General features: G+C 32.7%; 1 protein-coding gene across 3 annotated transcripts in view; it reads right to left on the bottom strand.

Annotated features, from left to right (window-relative positions):
* Positions 1-20,721, bottom strand: part of LOC136990909 (ataxin-2-like) — a 97,825-nt gene that overhangs the window by 69,113 nt on the left and 7,991 nt on the right. The window lies entirely within an intron of this gene.

The following is a 20,721-nucleotide window of genomic DNA, read 5'->3' as shown; positions in this document are numbered from 1 at the left end:
AAACTCCAATATAAACTATACTGAAATTTCATTTATAAGGTTCATTGGTTGGCATTTTTTCTGACATACTTTATTCCAGTCTTATAGGGTTTGAACTATTAAATTCACCTATTAGTCTGAGTTAGCACTCACATCTGAGCTTATTATCAAAAACATACTTATCATACACAATATCTCTCTGGAAATGTTACATCATTAATCAATCTAGTCTATGGATCATGAAACAATTCAAAATTTGAAGACAATCTATAAAGGAACTTTTGTTCAAAATCTAATGAATTTAAAATGCAATGTTATCTGTATATAATATTATGGATGCAGTTTATGCTATTACCTTATTTTGAAACCATATCAATAGTTCTACTCTACAGAAGTCATAAAAGGAACTGTCTTCTAAAATATGTCTGATGATGAAGATTCTCTTGGCTCTGTTATCAGAGAAACCACCACACAGCTTTACTCCCATGATAAAAAATGTGTAGAGCATGAGTCTGCTAGCGTTATTATTTTATCACGTCACACGAGACGGTGTTAGTACAACGAGCGTTCTTAATAGAAACCGCCAAATTGAAGCCAAATTCAAAACACCACCACTCAACGTGATCAAAAAATAAAAATAAGAATATTACGTAAGACGAGATCTATTACCCCCTACCCGAGTAAGAAATCATAAGAAATTCTTGACCCCCACCCACCCCAAAATACCTTACGTAATTTATGGACGGCCCCTATGGCGAAACCATTTTACATGTTACAACAAGCAAAATCTACTTTTTCTTGTTTTGGCATGCTGTAGTGAAAAGTTTTCTGTTTTGTAAACAATAGACTTTGAAGATACACTGAACAGTTACTTTGTCTTCATTGATTAGGGTTTTTTCATTTTTTCAGAATCTTTGCATGATTTGGAGAGTTGATTTTCACTCAACTCTCCAAATCATGCATGTATCTTCCTTGCACTCAACAAACATGTATCTCCCATGTCTGACTTAGTTTTTAATCAACTGTGAGGACAACTGCCAGTTGTTGTAAAACAAATGTAATTTTAAAGTTTAAATGTAAAGTATAAATGGGATGATTTGGGTGAGTTTAGTTTCCCTAAGAACTTCAACAAAATACAATAACTTACATTTCCCAATAAAAATGTGCATAGTATAAAAATTATTTTTTGACCGACCTTTAAAATTGAAATCTTTATCAAAACAACTTTTTATTTAAGATGAGTTTCAAAATAGCACTAATTTACATATATTGGTATTACATTATAACTAACATTTTTGGTCTTATTAAAAGACCATCTTCAAGTTTACAAAATATTCTATAATGGTTAAATTTCTAAAACAGTTAAGTAGTTTTTGCTGCTTAAAAGCTTAAAGAGCCATTAAAATACTAAGAAACAGACTTTCCTTTGAAATAAAAGCCTACAAACCAAGTTGGCCATTACCTCCTTAGTTAAATAAATGTACCTACTCCACATATTTTTTGGAAAAAGCACTATCAAAATTCTTTAAACCCATAATTCCACCATTAGAACTAGTAGTTTCTTCAGCTATGAAAGCAAAAGCAGGAATTAGTAAAATGTTATGCAAATCGCTATCCAACCAATATGTTTCGACTTTACAAAATCAATGTTGTACAGCTAATACCTTGTTACTGAAAAAACAATTTGTGCAACTGCAAGTATTAGAAATATGTAATGCATTATTATTAATAATTAGTGATGTAACAAATATTCGGTTACTACCCGGTATTCGGCCGAATACCGAATATTTAAATCACTATTTGGCCAAATACCGAATACTTAAAAACGGGAGTAAGAAATAACAAAAACACAGTAAATTAATCATTTTGGTAACTTTTATTAATGCTGAACATTAAACTATAAATTAAATAAGAAATAGCATCTAACTCTAGTATTAAATTATTTCGTAATTAAATAATATTATAGCCTTTATCTAGCCCGATATCTTATGGCATTGATGGCATGTAGGTTAGAATGTATCGGCATTAATGTTATTGTTTAGTAAATTATGTTATATTCGTACTCGCGTATATTTTAATATTTTTTACGATATTTTAAAATGATTTACGGAATGTTTTATTGAAACTTATTGTATTTAATGATAGAATTATTTATCTATTTCCAGAAGATGAGTAACTAATATATAATTTTTTTTATATATAGAGAAAAAATGGGCATTTCTCATTATATGCAAAAGATAACATTTGAAATCACGTTAATTTTTAAAATATTGACAAAAACAATAGCAACAAAATATCACAAAACTTCACAAAACCCCCAATAATATATTTGAACTATTCCACAACTGGGGAGAAACTAGACCATATGCCCCCACTAAAGTATATTCAGTCTACAAATACATAGTAAAAACAAAAACTGAATCATATCGGGCTATTTACGGCTATTACATAAAATATAAACCAATTTGGCACTAGAGGTAGATGTTAAGGTCCATCTCATATTAACTTTAATAATTATAATTTAATTAATTAATTTACATAATTTAGACCTACTGGAAGAAAAAATCGTAGTGACAGCAGGCCAATAGAGAGCAGGGTTCGCGATCCTTGCCATAATGCGGTTTGCGTGCCAATTTTTGTACGTGCGTTAATCAAGCCGAATAGTTTGGCCGAATATTCAGGGCATTCGGCCACACTCCTGGCCAAATATTCTGTATTCGGCCACGCTCCTAGCCGAATATTTGGTATTAGGCTGAGGCTGAATATACTATTCGTTACATCACTATTAATAATAGAACACAATTATTTTTACTGTGGGTGATTGGTTAACGAACATAATCTGTTCCAACACTTTGTTTGCTATCCGAATTGTTCGTTAACCGATTATCGATTTACCATAGGTTTTTATGGAAATTTGAATAATTCGTTCTGGAGACCCCAAAAAATAAAAACATATATACTTTCTTACTACGTTTATTTATATGTAATAATAAAAATACATACATACATAGTCTCACATTTTTATTAGTCATGTTTTTTCCATTTGAAGAAGAATCTGTCTGATGTCAATTGCTTTTCTCTCTTCTTCAGGATTTTTCTGAAGTAATTAACAGCATTGTAATTGTAAAGATCCCTAAGCCTATTAATTTAACATCTTCAATCCCACGTACCTCAACCTGGTTTGGATGCCATTCTAAGACCATTGTTCTGACATCCTCCCACTTCTTCACAAGATGTTTAATAGCAGATATTGGCATTAATCCTCTTTTTCAGAAGAAAACATATCTTGCCAAGTTTCTCGGCATTCTTCTTGTCATCAGATCAGTTTCAGGTTCCATTATGAGCTCTTCAATGTTCTTTATTTCTCAGATGTGATTTTTGTTACTCCTTTAGCTGCTTGAGTCTTCTTGATTATACTGTATCTTTCTTAGATAAGATTGAACTGCGACCTACCATAGACCTGTTCAAGCCATACTGCCCTGCGACATCAGACGTCTTCTGCCCACTCTACCTTTGCTATTATACTCTCACCTTTCAAAAATAAAAACCAACACAAAACTTAACGAGTGCCCACCTGACAGTCTCGCGAATACTATAAAAGAATTGTTTCTGTCAGAAAAATAAAAAGCTGGAATTACAAGGGAGAGTTTCATTCAAAGTTCAGAGGAATACTATCTGATCAGTATATATCAGGTTGAGCGTTGATGTCGACATCTCCCAAGCTCAGAAAAGTTTCAAATTATTGCCCAAAGACAAGGGAAGACCAATCGGTATTCATTATTTTAAGTTGCTTCTTCTTGTGTTTGTTCTGTGAGGTGTTCATTGTCCAAATATAAAAATCTTTCGCGAGAGTGTTTGTTATCCAATTTGTTTCGTTAACCGATCACACGCCGTACTTTAATAGCCAAATTTACCATCAGAAACAAAACATATCTATGGTTCTCCATTATAAGCAGTTTTAGCTGAGCTAATCATGAGAAATGTTGAATTTAACATGTTCTCAGCTTCTCTCATAACCCATTACCCAATCTTATAAATCAGGTAAATAGATGATGTTCTGTTAGCATGGGATGGATTCATTGACAAGTTATCACACTTTGTGCAATTTTGTTGTCAGTATAATTTTCTATTAATTTTACTATAGAAACTGAAATAGACAACAAGATTAGTTTCCTGGATTTGCTAATTTATAGAACTCCCACAAGTGTTAAATATGGCGTGCATCATAAATTTAATTTATATCCTTGCATAATACCCGCTATGCCTTTTCAACTGCCAGGGTACATTAACAGTGCAATTACTGAGCTAATTTAAAGAGTTTATCTGCTTTCATCTTCTAACTACTTAATACATAAAGTGTTACACATTTACGCACAGCGGGATACATGCATGCAAAATTTAAACATATCAAGAACCGGGTAGTAAGTTGCTCTTCCTACCTACAGCATTGATTGCACAAAATGACAAGCTTACATTTGTATCTCCTTCCATTCTGTACCTAGGGCTCATTTCATTATGCATCACAAAAATTTAAAAAAAATATGGGCTTATTCATCCAATTAAATCGCAAATAACTTTGCACAGGCTACTCTGCAATGACAGATGCATTTTCCACACTATAAAAATTGGGAGTTTATTTGGTTCCATTAAAACAGCCAGATACAAATGTTTTTTACATAGGGCAACACCTTTAACATATCCAGTAATTACAAACCTGTCTTACTGAACACCAGAGCAATATCTGTACTGCTGAACTTTTGAGAAATGTGGTAGAAAAGAATTGTGTGCCGAAATGGAATGATACTTCATTACTTTTGCATTGTGGTGACAAAAAAATTACTTTTATCAGGGGGTGTTATTTATTGAAAAAAATGAAACCATGTGATACATCTACATTGGATCTTCCAGGAATTTAGGTATCACTTTTTAAAAACTTAAGCATTTAACATTTGTTATCTCCCCTTATCATTTTGTTGTATGTAATTTTTATTGTTTTCCATGTGGATTTATCTCTATGCACGTGTTTATTTATTTATTTATTTGTTTATTTTATTTTTTTTTATTAATATTATTTTTCCATACTAATTTGTCTCTATGTGCATGTTGTTATTGTACTTATGTTAGTTTAAGTTTATTTAATGTTATATTCCAAAATACGTTTTCCATTTTAAATATGTAATGTTCCTTTTTTAAAATTGAATTGTTCTAAAACTATGTTCTTTACCTGAAAATGATATTGATAAAAATGTTGAAAGTGCTTGTGTTAATAAAGTGTTTTAATGCCAATAGACAATAGGTTTTTTTAGTATTTTAATGGATAATAAACAAAAATAGCTACTGGAAAATTAACTATTAAAAACAAAAACCTTAATAATTCCAGCATTAAAAATATTTAATAAAAACGTTTTCGACTGTTTTAAACAGCCTTCATCAGTTAAACGAACTCAAAAACAAAAAGAATGCAGAAAAAATAGAACTCAAGCAAATATTTAAAATTCAAATTAATTCCAAAGTAAAAATGCCGTTCTGGATAAGAAAATAACAAACTGCGCATGCGCAACATATCGGAGTGAGAATAAAAATAAAAAAAATAAAAAATTGCCACAAAAACCTGTCTATTGCAAGAAAAAATGTTATATACTGCGGTAAAATCGATCTCCAAGCCGTGGACAAAGCATCAGCGTCTCTATGGTTAATACAACCAGTGTTAACGTGGGCTTTGTAGATTTCTAGTTTTTCTAAATATTTCAGCATTTGTTTGTTGGTCGTGGCCTTAATAATAGACGCTTTGTCCCAATGAATGTCAACATCTTGATGTTTAGCGAAAGCTGCTAGTACAGTAGTATCCAAGCTTTTATTAATGGAGTATCTATGCTCCTTAAGCCTCTGCTTTAAATGCCTCATAGTCGCACCAACATATACCAGATCTGAATTAAAACGACGATCCTTTAATGGTATAGAATATACCCCTGTTTTAAAACTCTGGTTTTCTTTTTTCTTGTCGTTTCTTAATAATCGATATATTGTAGGATTACGTCGATATAACAATCTTAAGTTGTTGTTTTTGGCTACTTTCTTAATCATCGTGTGCAAGAAAGGAAAATAATTAAGAATCACTTTTCTCCCTTGATTCATAGGAGGAAGCTGCTGATGTTTTGTCCTCTAAAACCTGTCGATAAGTCTATCAATCTCCTTACTCCGATACCCATGTTGTAATGCTGTAGCACGAATGTAACTTAGTTCCTTATACGTGTCAATAACACTGGTGCAATGCGTGTGAGCACGCTTGATCCAGGCATGGAACGCTGCGTATTTAAAATTCATCGGATCGACAAAATTTTTTGGTATAATTATGGGCTGATAGGTGGGTTTTCTATAAATGTCCGTCCATATTTGACCCTCTTTGCATGTGATTGAAAGATCAAGGAAATTTACATTAAAAGCACTTTCTTGGTCTAGTGCTAAGGTCAAACCATATTGGTTTTTGTTGATTTCATGAAGGAACTGCGGAGCGCTACTATCAAAAAATCAGCAGCTTCCTCCTATGAATCAAGGGAGAAAAGTGATTCTTAATTATTTTCCTTTCTTGCACACGATGATTAAGAAAGTAGCCAAAAACAACAACTTAAGATTGTTATATCGACGTAATCCTACAATATATCGATTATTAAGAAACGACAAGAAAAAAGAAAACCAGAGTTTTAAAACAGGGGTATATTCTATACCATTAAAGGATCGTCGTTTTAATTCAGATCTGGTATACGTTGGTGCAACTATGAGGCATTTAAAGCAGAGGCTTAAGGAGCATAGATACTCCATTAATAAAAGCTTGGATACTACTGTACTAGCAGCTTTCGCTAAACATCAAGATGTTGACATAGGTGGTTGTCTCTTTAATCCGAAAACATTCGGTAGACTAACTTACAGCTAAACAGGCTTAAAACTTTTTTATTGGTTCTTCATCAAATGCATTTCGGACCAGTTTTATGAGTCCTGGTCCCTCATCAGTGCTACAGGAAACAAAGGTTTTTTATTAACATGGGTGACGCGAGTACGTACATAATAAGATTTACAAAAAATTCCTTAAAAAACATTTTTAACTAAATACATTTTTTATACCTTTTTAGTTCTTCGTATACTCCTTATTAACTATACATTGCTCACTGGTATCTGTTTTCATATTCGTTTTTAATTCCTATTTTCCCGTGTACTTACAGTAGTACTATAATTATAAAGTTTTCTTATATAAAAAATTTTTTTACAAAGATCTGTGTAACTAATATAGAGTTTTCTAAAAGTAAATACGTACTTACTATTTTTTCCGGATGTATTACAAACATTTTACATCAAATTTTGGTTCTATAAATATATCCTTAAGACTGTTCGGAAAGCATTGCGCTTTTTACGCTAGTTTTAAGCCTGTTTAGCTGTAAGTTAGTCTACCGAATGTTTTCGGATTAAAGAGACAACCACCTATTAACATATATACAGCTACTAAACAAATTTAATTAAAACATCAAGATGTTGACATTCATTGGGACAAAACGTCTATTATTAAGGCCACGACCAACAAACAAATGCTGAAATATTTAGAAAAACTAGAAATCTACAAAGCCCACGTTAACACTGGTTGTATTAATCATAGAGACGCTGATGCTTTGTCCACAGCTTGGAGATCGTTTTACCGCAGTACATAACATTTTTTCTTGCAATAGACAGGTTTTTGTGGCAATTTTTTATTTGTTTTATTTTTATTTTTATTCTCACTCCGATATGTTGCGCATGCGCAGTTTGTTATTTTCTTATCCAGAACGGCATTTTTACTTTGGAATTAATTTGAATTTTAAATATTTGCTTGAGTTCTATTTTTTCTGCATTCTTTTTGTTTTTGAGTTCGTTTTAACTGATGAAGGCTGTTTAAAACAGTCGAAAACGTTTTTATTAAATAATGCTGGAATTATTAAGGTTTTTGTTTTTAATTTTAATGGATATTATCTTGGCATAGTGATCGTATCATTTTAAGTTTAAAGAGGTTGCAAGTTTCTAGGCAGTTATCTTTTTATTACAGTGAGCATACATGAACCTTTTTATAGGTTGGTGGTGATTATAAAACATATTAATAGCATTACCTGGTGTGTCATTAGACCACAACTGTAATCATTTACATACCTGTCTGAGACATAGCTGTATGTTGAGTTTTACAGTAATCAGACAATTCTATCTGGGTGCAAAACTTCAGTCAGTGAGTTTAATATAAATCAGTGAGTTTAATATAATATGGACATAAAACAGTACATGCAAAAATCTTGTAAATTTTAAATATGCAAACAAATGATTTCATATATTCAATCATTAAAATGTTAACTTTTATAGGAATGCAGCTGTTTTAAAATTCACATAAATTAAAAACCATTGTAAGCACAGAATAATAAATGCCTAGTGTGGCCATCCATTGTTTTTTTGATATATTTGCCCATTTCATGTACACTCTAGAATTGTTAATATAATTCATTTAGAATACTGCAGAGTACAATGCAACCAGATATGTTTGCACATTCAGTAATTTTTTACTTTGTTGCCAATTTTTACTTTAGTTCACCACTATTGTTTTATATATTGATTTTACCTTATAAATTATAATTATATATAAAAATCATAATTTTTGTTGCTTAGAGACATCAGAAGTTATTGTCTAACTCAAATTGCTTATAGCAGTACTCATTTTTTTATTTTTTCATACTGCATGCATAGAGGTCATTCCAACCAAATCCATCATGTTTTTGGTCACACCAACAATATGACTAGATGGTAATGGATGGAACCAGAGATATCCAGGTTAACTCATCCTTGAAAATTTTTGAGAAATGACATTTAAATCATTTTAATTCTTAAGGATGAACAAGCCATTGTGCTTAACTGGGTCCATTAACCAGGTTGAAAATGTTAACATTCTTTAATCTTACCCATTGTTAAAGTGCATTCATTGATTAATTCATTTTTATTCATTTGTTACCACTATCTCTGTCCATATTTGTGATAAGTGTATATTAATGAGAATAAAAAGCTTTCACTAATTTTTTATTCTCATAAATATACACATACATCATAAAAATGTTAATATTTCATTTAATGAAGAACAAAATACTGATTTTGAATTCTGTGTTTAATATACCAAACTATAGGAAAAAACAAACTTTAAGATGAATTAAAGTCAAATGCTTTTAGTCCACTTACAGCATTCATCATAAAACACCAAGTACTCAGCAAACACCATAATAAGCAGCAGCAAAATAGAAAGTACTATATTAGTTCAGAGTGGATAATATGATAGTCAAAATATTCCCAGACAGTTTACTACACTTTTACTGTTATGTCGGAAGTGTACTAATTTCAACACAGCTTTAGTGTAACACTTCCTGAACATGTTGCAATGCATTCCAACACTGCATGATGTAGTATTTCACATACCGGTCAAAACAGGTACCATACAGTGTAGTGGTAGCATGTTATCACTTTTCTCAAATCATCTGAAGTTTGTTTTCAAGGAAGCAAGACGTCTCAGTTTGAGCAGAGAGCAAGTGCTAAACTTTGTTCTAATGGAGAAATCAGACAAAAAGACTTTGAACTTTGCTACAACAGGCTTATAACAAGTATGTCCTGAGTCATTCAATTACATTCGATTGGTGCCATCACTTCAGAAAAAGGAATGTGTTAATAGAAGATAATGACAAATGTTGAGAATTGTCTGGCACAGACAACCCCTCAACATTTGTAAATGAAGAAAATATCAATCGCATCATGACTGTGCATAAAAATCATTTGATATCAAGTTGGCCAAATTACTAAATTTTCCATGGCAGCTGTCATACCATTTTACATGATCCACATATGGTAATTAGATTAGTTTTGGACGACAACAAAAGTGTTTTTGCCCAAAAAATGAATATTTTAGCTTGATATCTACTTAGCAGCATCCCAAACAATAGAGTAGATAGAAAAACTTGGAATTCTGCTTGATAAGATCTATTTTAACAGAAAAATTTTCATGAAATAAAGAATGCATTTTTCTTGTGGAATGCAACACATCATGACTATATGTAAACAAAGAGATCATTTGGGATAAGAGAAGCCAAATTTTTTTATTATTTAACCTTTCAGATTAAAACCAACATACAAGCAACAAAAAAAATTGTGGTACTCAGCAGAACTTTTCTTGAAAGCGTCACACAAAATCATTACTTAACAAAATTGCATCTTAATTCATAATTTTTCAACAAATTAATAATTAGTCAAATTAATAATGCAATTAGAGCATGCATACCTATAGCTTCACAATCCAAGCCAAAAACTAATTTATGAGGGTAACAAAAAAGGTAAAAAGCACATACCTCATCAATGTTTTGGACAACTAATGAAGATGCAGTTGTAAAGAGTTGATTCTGACCCATTTTATTTTGTTTGGGGATTATTTTTAGTTCATTTTCTTATTTATTGTGGGGCACTTTATTTCATTAAGGATAAACTATCACACCTCAACTGGACAAAATTCTAAACAATAAAAAAAAAAACAAATCTCATCTCACTGTGACAACTGCTGAAGGCAAATACATCAACAACCCAGAAATGACATCTCAAGAGAGACTTCCAAAGAGAAGTTAAAAGTATGATCTCCCCTCTCAAATTGTTACCAAAAATTTAAAAAAAATTATGTGAGGGTGATGACATATGGAAAGAAGATTTCTAGTTGCATAAATGTTAAATATAAGTATGTAAATAGGGTCAAGTGAGTGTATCAATGTAACATCACCATTCCAACACTATAAGAAGAGAGACAAACTACAAACAAACAAGGTATAGCTAAAGATCAAGCAAGGTTAAGAAAAAAGGCTTTCGATCTGAATGGCAGATTAGAAGTTTCTTCTTGGTGAAGGTTGGGCCAGTTAATTTTAAGAATATTTTGTAAAATTCCGGTACATAGTTCAGTTTCATATTTTGTTGTTATTCTTGTGGAGACAGTTAAGATAATTCTAAGTTAATTTTAAGTTTTCCAAGTGTTGGGAAAGTTTTGTGTATATTTGTTTTGATTTAATAAAGTACGTTTTTATATTTGAATTTTTTCTAACTAATTTCGTACTGTAAATAGTTGGTCAAAGACTAATAAATAGAATATTTTCCTTTTTATGTACAGTAAAGTAATTATTTCAGGTTTTTCACACAGTAACAGATTTTTCTTTTCAAACAAATTTGTTTGTGTATATTTTTTGCGGTTAATGTTACCCTAGGTCACAAAATGGCGGCGGCTGGATTTTTTCCCTACGTTGGAGACTGCGACGGGGAAAAAATTTTTCCCTCGATTCAAGATGGCCACGTGACCGGCCGCCATCTTGAATAGCTCGACAGTATACGCGGATTTTATCCGAAATATAACAAATTAAAAAAAGCGAAAAAGTAATTTTTTACTCACTTTCCGATGAACGTTGGCTACTTCTTCCTTTGTTTCTTTCCTGTCCGATCCAAGTTTTTCCCGGTTTCGCTAACCTCCAGATTTTCTTTCGGTGCATTTCTTTTCTTCCCTGTTCTTTTTCCTTCGGCCGCTGTTTTATTTGTCGATTGGCGTTTTCCTTCTTTTGATGTGGAAGCACTTTCCTGCTTTTTGGCATCTTTCCCTTCTTCTTGTTTCTTGTTTCCTTTCTGCTTCGTAATCGCCGCGGGCGCCGAAGGAACGGTTTCGGGCTCGCGCCAAATCGGCACTTTTCCACTGCCAGGATAGATGTTGCGTAAGTGTTGAGCAAAAATTTGAAATCTCTCGCCTGGTTTCCTGGAGGGCCAATTCAAGAATTTCTTATACATAAACAAGTACATGTACGAGTCAGATAGATCACTAGTATAGTGTTTTGGCAGGTGTTTCTTGTTTTTTAAATAGCCCCAGAGGCGTTCGATATTCTGAGTATGATCTCCTGTTTTGGGATCGACGAAATTTTTCGAATGATTTACTGTCCTATGTTCGACTGCTACCCCTTCGATGTCGTCAATATGCATGTATCCTTTCCATTCGTCCGTTATTATAGTGCTGCCTGAATTTACGTATTTATACACGATCCAATTCAAAGTATTTTCTGTTCTGTCGTTAACCTGACATACGAAGCAATTCTTGTCTTCCCGGCAGATTCCGCCAACCACCCATTTCGTGCTCTTTAATATACGCCCTCTCTCGTACTTTCTCTTACATATGACAGTCTCGTCAATCTCCACTGTTTTATTTGGCCCTCCGATTTTAAATGATGACATATTACTCATAGCAATAAGCATTACCAACCTTATGTGATTGGACCAATCGACACCCGCCTTTCTAGATATGCCTGCCGCAATCGCAGAGGTCGTCGCAGTACATTCCAGACAAAGATAGTTCCATATAAACGACAGAATGCTACCCCAGGAAATGCGACCAAATTTACTTTTAAATGTACCTTCGAAGGCTGAAGTCATTGTACGGCACTTCGTGCATCGCAGGAAACAGCTTTCTCTATTACTCCGGTAGTATAATTTGCATAGGGAATCACAATAAATGCAAATGGCCTCGGTCGGCTGTATTCCTAATTTCGCAGCAAATTTAAATGCGCTATCGATAAGAGGAGGTACACCTAACTCCAAAAATTCGCCTTCCATCAACTTGTAAAAATCACGGCAAGTGCATTTCGACCAAAATTCGTCGTTGGAAAGCAAATCGACTAAATCACTCATTTCCGAACAATTTGTAATAAACTAAAAGAGGGGAGGTTGGGATGTAGGTAAAAAAAAACAAAGCCTTTCCTTAATTTCTAATTAGAGGTTTTTCTAACGCTTAGCGAAATATTACAATAAAAGAAATAGGAATACTTACAAATACAGGAAGTAATAATAACAAATATTAAGCGCTAATAGTTATTTCGAAACCGATAAATCGTTATGAAAAGAAATACGACTGTTCAACCGAACTGTAACACAGCAGCAGGCGTTTCCAACTGGTAGGCAATTTGCATAAAATTGAATCGAAATGAACAGAATTCACGTCACAGATCAAGCATTTGCATATTCGTTCGTAAAACCACTACGAATTACCCGCCGATATTACTCTCGCACGACGTCACGAAAAAGCTCCCTCTACCGTCCCAAATTTACACACACGAAAGTCGCCGTTTCGAGGTTACAGGACACTCGCCAACGTCGAACTCAGGTATGAAACCGAACAGGGAAAAATTCTCCAAGGCGTCGACGTCACGACTCTAGGGAAAAAATTTTTCCCCACCGCGGTCGCCAGGATGAGGAAAAAATCCAGCCGCCGCCATTTTGTGACCTAGGGTAACATTAACCTTTTTTGCCCATGTAAAAGTCCAGGCCTGGCACTGACTGTCCTTCATTTTTGGTTTATGTAACACGAATTAGGTAATTTCCAGGCTTTTGAAGAGTAATACAGTACACAGTCCAGTAAAGAGAACATTCTCTTCTGACTGAATTATTACAAATACAAATAAAATATTGGTAATATTAGGAATACAAATTATTAAGGAACATTTATTAAAACTAACGTTGTTTTTTAGCCCTAACAGAAAAACATACTTTTGTCATGATAAACAGGTCTAATTGCTATACATGCTCGGTTAATGTTACCTTAGGTTCCGAGATGGCGGCGGTGGGAATTTTTCCCTATCTTGGCGACTGCGGCGGGGAAAAATTTTTTCCCTAGAGTCGTGACGTCGACGCCGTTGAGAATTTTTCCTCGTTCGGTTTCAACCCTGAGATCGACGTTGCCGAGTATCCTGTAACCTCGAAACGACGACGGTCGTGTGTAAATTTGCGACGGTAGAGGGAGCCTTTTCGTGACGTCATGCAAGAGTAATATCGGCGGGAAATTCGTAGGTGTGTTACAAACGAATATGCAAATGCTCGATCTGTGACCTGATTTCTGTTCATTTCAATGCAATTTTATGCAAATCGACTAGTTTCCAGTTGGAATCGTTTACTGCAGTGTTGCGACGAATTGCGTATTGGAATATTTGCTGTTTATTTTTCTGGTTACGATATTTCATTTTTTTTCCTCACCACCTCCCCGCGTTTAGTTTATTGCCAATTATTCGATAATGAGTAGTTTTGCCGATTTGAGTTTCAACGACGAATTTCGGTTGAGTTGCACCACACGTGATTTCTACAAGTTAAGGGAAGACGACTTCTTGGAGCTAGGTTTGCCTCCCCGTATCGATAACGCATTGAGATTTCCGAAATTTGCTGTAAAATTAGGCATACAGCCGACCGAGTCCGTTTGCATTCCGTGCGATTCTAAATGCAAATTATATCATCGGAGTAATAGAGAAAGCTGTTTCTTGCGAAGTAGTAAGTGCGGAATGAAGACTTCTGCCTTTGGAGGAACATTTAAAAGTAATTTTGGCCACATTTCTTGGGGTTGCATTCTGTCGTTTATATGGCCAAGTAGTAATAAATCGAACAGAGGGAAACGCCAATCGACCAATAAAAGAGCAGCCAAATCGAAAAGAACAGGGAAGAAAAGAGCTGTACCAAGAGAAAAGGAAAGTATCCAAGCTGGCAAAACCGAAGAAAGAATGGATCGGAAAGGAAAAAAAAAGTAGGAAGAAGTAGGCAACCACCATCGAAAAGTGAGTAAAAATATTTTTTTTTTTTTTTTTTTTTATTTCGGTTAACGTCCGCGAAGTCTGCAGAGAAATTCAAGATGGCGGCCGGAAACACGGCCATCTTGAATCGAGGGAAAAATTTTTTCCCCATTGCAGTCTCCAACGTAGGGAAAAATTTCCCCCGTCGCCATCTCGGAACCTAGGGTAACATTAACCACATGCTCTAAGCACTTGACAATTTCAGAAGACAACATCACTGCAGTAGATAATAATCAAATGCTCATGGACAGACTAATCATCAGAGATAAAACTGGTGCTATCTGTATGATCCACAGACAAGACAACAATCCTCCCTGTGGAAAACATCACCACCATCTTAGCCAAAGAAATTTCTGACTGACCAATCCAAAGGTAAGGTTACGCTGGGGTTTTTTATATGAGAAAGGTATTGTGTACTACAAATTCATCCCTGATGATTACACAATCAACAAAGAGCTGTACTTGAAAGTGCTGAAATGTTTAAGAAACACCATACACTGTAAAAATCTGGAACTTTGGAAGGCAAAATCATATGTTCTTCACTATGATATAATATTTCCACTTTAATGTAAAACATGGCATAACCCAGCCTGCATACAGTCCTGATCTTCTACCTTGTGACTTCTTTCTCTTCGCCAAGATCAACTTTGCTCAGATGATTCCAGTCAGCCTACAAAATGAAAGCAGCTGTGACACAAGACTTTGGGACATTGCAAAATAAGGCCTACACGAGATATTCCAATCACTGTACTCACATTAGCAGAAGTGTATGATGATGAACAGCATACTTTGAAGGAAACACCATTTAAAGATATCTGATTTCAAAACTGCAACACTAGTCTCTGAACTTTTTGACTATATTCTGTACTATCTGCATGAATCAACATGTACAATAAATGAACTATTAAATTCTCTCACATTTCTAAACATGCTATTTTTATGAATATTACTCAAATATGTTTATTGTAAAACATTTTCTATCACAACTATCTTCTACAGAAATATGAATCACTATGAAGTTTATAAGTTCACATGCTGATACATTTAACTTTAGTCTAATATTCTGTAGTTTAGCAACTCCCATGAAATAGGTACAGGTTGATAAATTTTTTTGCATCTGGATGTCAAAATAACTATATTTAATTTTAATAAAATTTGTATTTGACTTGTTTAAGTTCAAAAAATTGTTTTCAAAGAAATTAAGTGAATATGCTGTAATTTGAATGAATTAAAACAGATGAAGTGATTAAAAACCCAAAATTAAAAACTAAAATTAAAACTGCATATCAATTTTAATGTCATTTATATGTCAAACTTCATAAGAATGACTTTGTTGAAATAATTAGAGTATTTCATATTGAAAAATCATCCTTCAATATGAAATACTCTAATCTTATAATAGGCCTATAATCGTGATGGGTTGATAATAATAATAATAAGTGCAGAGCCCAAATGGTTAGAAGTTGAAAGTTGAAATTTGGCACACAGGGTACGTTATGAAAATGCACACTAAGAAGAAATTTTTGGTAATTCGCCTGTGGGAGGAGAGAGGGGTTAAGGATTATTTTAAAGAACTCTGCTTTACTATACTATTTTAGATGTGGTTTTTGCGTTTTTGCAGAAAATCGAACATATTTTTAGACCATGTAAAAATTCTCTAATTAGTCTCGAAAGAGGGAAACCTAATTCACACACCCGGTGAAAACGGGTAAGATCGACTATAATCTAATAATCTTAATCTTTGCTATCGTTACTTTTTGACTGAGCTACACCGGGCTCATCTGCTAGTCATAATAATAATGATAATAATAACAACAACAACAACAGTAAAATATTACAATTATTACACTACTCTATTATTTATGAAAAATAATAATTACTTTAATTATTACACAATGAAAAATAAATAAAATCATATTGCAAGCCAAAAAAATTCTTCCTGCATGCCACTTTGGACATGTATAAAATACATTTGCCATCTCTGGTCTAGTACATTTTAAGCAGCTTTGCCAACTATAAAGTCTCAGCATACCCTAGAAAAAAAAATACTTTACCACTAACATCCCCTAACAAATTTTTCATTTTCCTAAAATGTCCCTAAGATTAGGAAAACAATTATGTTATTGTTACATCTTTGTTCATTACTGTAGCAAAATATTAGTGTTTATTGCTACATTGTGTTAGTGTTTAAAACTAATTACTCATACAAATAACTGTACAAAAGTAAATACAATTTATACAAGAACTATATATTTGTGTTTGAATTCTCTAAAAAATTTAGGCTAAATTTATTCTTTTTTAACATATCGAGTCAATAATTCTGATGTTTAAAAATTGATTTACTTTAAAAATAACTTAAATTTCACACATTTCTACCATTTATGTAAATATAATACACTCTTCTATTGATAGAAATGCATGAAATATAGTGGGTTCTCAAATTACATGTGCTTAAGATAACATGATAGAAAGATCTGTATATATTGTTTAAAGTATATTCATAATTCAAAATAGTGCTTGTAGCAATTACACTCGTAGCCATTAATAGTAACGTTTACATATGGCATATAATTCAACAATAGTAATTGTTTGAATATTCACTGTAATGAACAACTTGAAAAATAGTTAAATTCATTAATTAGTTCTTGATAACTTAGTTTTGGAGAAGATCCATGTGGCCTCTAACAATTCAACAAAACTTTCCTTTGTCATTTTTATTTATAATTCACAGTGAAAGTTTTATTTAAATGTATAGAAACTCACAAATTTTGAAAGTGGTGTCCTTATGTATCTATGCACCTTAGTGTATATGTAATCATGTTCAGACTGATCTTACATTAAATACTGATGTTGCTTGCCTCAACATTTCTGCAAATACTTTCCTTTAGTTGCATATAGTTCTGAGATTAGTCTTATACACTTATCTTTTTAAATACTTTACTTCCTACACACAAAAATAACTAAACTGCATTATGTGATTATATATATATATATATATATATGTTTAACTGCTTAAATGTTGTCTTTTGGTGATTTATTTAGAAACACAATTTAGTATATACCATATTCACTCAAATATAAGACGATCTCACATATAGGACAAGGTGTGACTTTAAAGATCAAAATAAAGAAACTTAAATTTATTACTACAATTTTAATTTTATTTTGTTTCATCACAAATAAAATATTATCAAATGCACATAAATTACTGTCATTTTAAACTTTAAGGAAAAATCTTGTAAAATCAACAACATAATTTGTTCACGTAAAGCTGGACAATTGGGCTCCTTTTTTCCAATTATTAACAGTGGAATTCACTTTGTATCGATTACACTTACAACTTTCTTCGAATTTTGATTTCCAAATAATCATCTGTTTTCACATGGGAATGAATTAAAACTTATATTGGACTCCCATGTAATTTTGGAATTCAATTCAAAAGCTTTGATTTTCCTATTGCTATTCATCTTTACTCCTGACAATACACAAGAATGCTTCAAACAACCCAGATAAAATACTTTTGTTTTTAAACACCAGAAGATGAGAATCTGGTAAAAAATGCGAATACACAGTTTACAAAAATTATACAAAATGAAAAGAATCCTTTGCTCACGTGTATAGGACGACCTAAGTTTTTGAAGCAGTGAAAAATGAATAAAAACCTCGTCTTATATGCAAGTAAATACAGTATACACACACACACACACACACTTGAAAAAAAAAAGCATAGAATCAGACTGAGAACAAGCTGGTACCTAACTCAAAACATTTTATCATCAAAAACATAGCAAAGAAAAGAAAAGACTTCAAGTAAATTATATTAGTCATAGCTATTCTTTATATACATTACTTAGTTCAAATGAACAACTGAATTAATCAAAAGTTTTAGCTAGTGCATAGTGTGAAATAATAATCTGCAAATAAGGGGGCGTGTTCCAGACTGCAGGTGTGTTGGTGACTTTTTTTGCAGAGTGCCTGGTTTGACTTCGGAATGGATAGATTGAGTTATATTATAAAGTTTCAAGTTATGGCAAATTCTCAAGAAAATTTATTATCTGAGAAATTAATCAAGACATTACTATTAATCGCGGGAATCGAAACAAATCCCGGTCCTTTTCCTCGTTCCCCTCCCCAAACTAATCAAGCAATTATGCAAAAGAGGGGGCGAGGAAGACCTCGCAAGGAAAATACTAACGTTGTTGAGGAGGGTAATCAACTGGTGGAATTATCGGGAGAGGAATATCTACTAGAGGAAGAGGAGAAAGGATCTTTTGGCACTGCAAGAAATTCAACTATTAAAGACTTTTTTGAACCGGCAACAAAATCTGACCTACAATATGGCGATGAGTCTAGATATACATTAAAATCAATCTACGAATTGATTCAGGATAAGTTTTCTCTGTTAAACTTAGAAATCCAATCGATAAAATCTGAAATTAACAAGATGAAAGAAGACAACCTCAATGCTAAAGAAGAGATGAAGATAATTGGCCAAAAAATTCACGATCTGGAAGCAAGGTCAAACTCTACCAACAACTTAAAAGGTATAGTCGAATTTGAATTTGATAGATCATTAAACGAGACCACAAAAAATAACTTAATTATTTTTAATTACCCATTTCAATCTGTGGATGTACACGTACTTGATGAAGTTAAATCATTTATCAAAGAAGATCTAGGACTTAACAACGTAGAAATAGTAGGCTTAGAACATCTAAAAAATAATAAAAATAAGCAAATAATAAAAGTCATGATGGAAACAGTCAAAGCTAGAAATTTAGTACTTAAAAAATTTTGGTTACTAAGACCGAATATCGTGGATGAAACAAAGAAAAGAATAATAGTAACAGCAGACTTATGTCTAAGATCCAGAATCAGAAGAAAACAGATATTATCTAAGGTTAAGTTAGAAAAATTAGCCAACAACAAAATACTAGTTAGAGATGACTACTTTATTAAGGACGATATAATGTATACTTATGATATTAACTCTAAAGAAATAATACAACTAAACCATTTTTTAGAAATAGCCTCAAATTAATTTTAGAAATGATAGAAGATAAAAACAAAGTAAACCTGGTTTCGTGTGAGTTTGAACAGGAAATAGATAACATTAAAATTTTGGAGTTGATTTGGTTGTGTCGGATAAATTAGAGAGAGAAATAGGTTTGAGAAAGTCAAACTGTGACACCAAAAATTTATTGATTAACTTCTGAAACATTCAAGATCTTGGGGATAGACTATATAATCCCGCTGTTAGAGAATTTATAAACTCGAATTCAATTATTGGAAGTACAGAAACATGGACGACACACTTGTCTGAAGCAGAAAGTAACTATTTAGAACACGAAAATAGAATAATCATAAGTATAGCCCAGCGGAAAGTAGGTTTGGTCGGTCTTCTCGTTGAATAAGTTTAAAATGGAATAAACTACTACCTAAATTCTACATTTTTGTGAGTGTTTCAAAGCAAAAGAAATTTCCCAAAATTTAGAAATAAGTATATTATCTAATTTTCCAATGAAAGTGAACTATATGAGATCTTCGATAGAGCGAATAAGAATAATATATTTAAGTTATATAATTACGTGAACCAAAATTCTAAAAGTTGGAACAATTTTAATGTTTAAGTCAATACGATATGTACTAAGTGTATGTACTAAGTGAATGTTCTAACAATCATTCCTAAAGAAAAAATATATAAACAACTAGGGATAGTAACCCAATAATATATATTAAAGGGTGAAATTATATTTGCTATACTGTACACTTTAATTAAGTTACTGTTTAATTTTATAAATCTCTGATACATAGGCAGCTGAAATAGTGCTATTTAAATTTACTCTTTGTTGGACTATTTTGTTAAGCTCCAAACCACGTCCCTTGTAACAGGCGAAAGCCTTCTACGTTAATAAAGGTTGATATGATAATCTGCAAATAATTAATTGCCTACATAATGGGGGAAAGTATGGAATCATCCACATGACATATTCAAAATACTGTAACTGCAGAATTATTTCTTCATTTGCAAATAAGCTCAGGTGCAAAATCTGGATCAGACAGAGCAGAAACATATCTA

The sequence above is a fragment of the Centruroides vittatus genome, unplaced genomic scaffold, assembly GCF_030686945.1.
Source record: "Centruroides vittatus isolate TY-2023 unplaced genomic scaffold, ASM3068694v2 contig_1381, whole genome shotgun sequence".
Classification (NCBI taxonomy): domain Eukaryota; kingdom Metazoa; phylum Arthropoda; class Arachnida; order Scorpiones; family Buthidae; genus Centruroides; species Centruroides vittatus.
The sequence above is the reverse complement of the archived record's forward strand: the minus strand, read 5'-3'. Positions and strand labels throughout refer to the sequence as shown.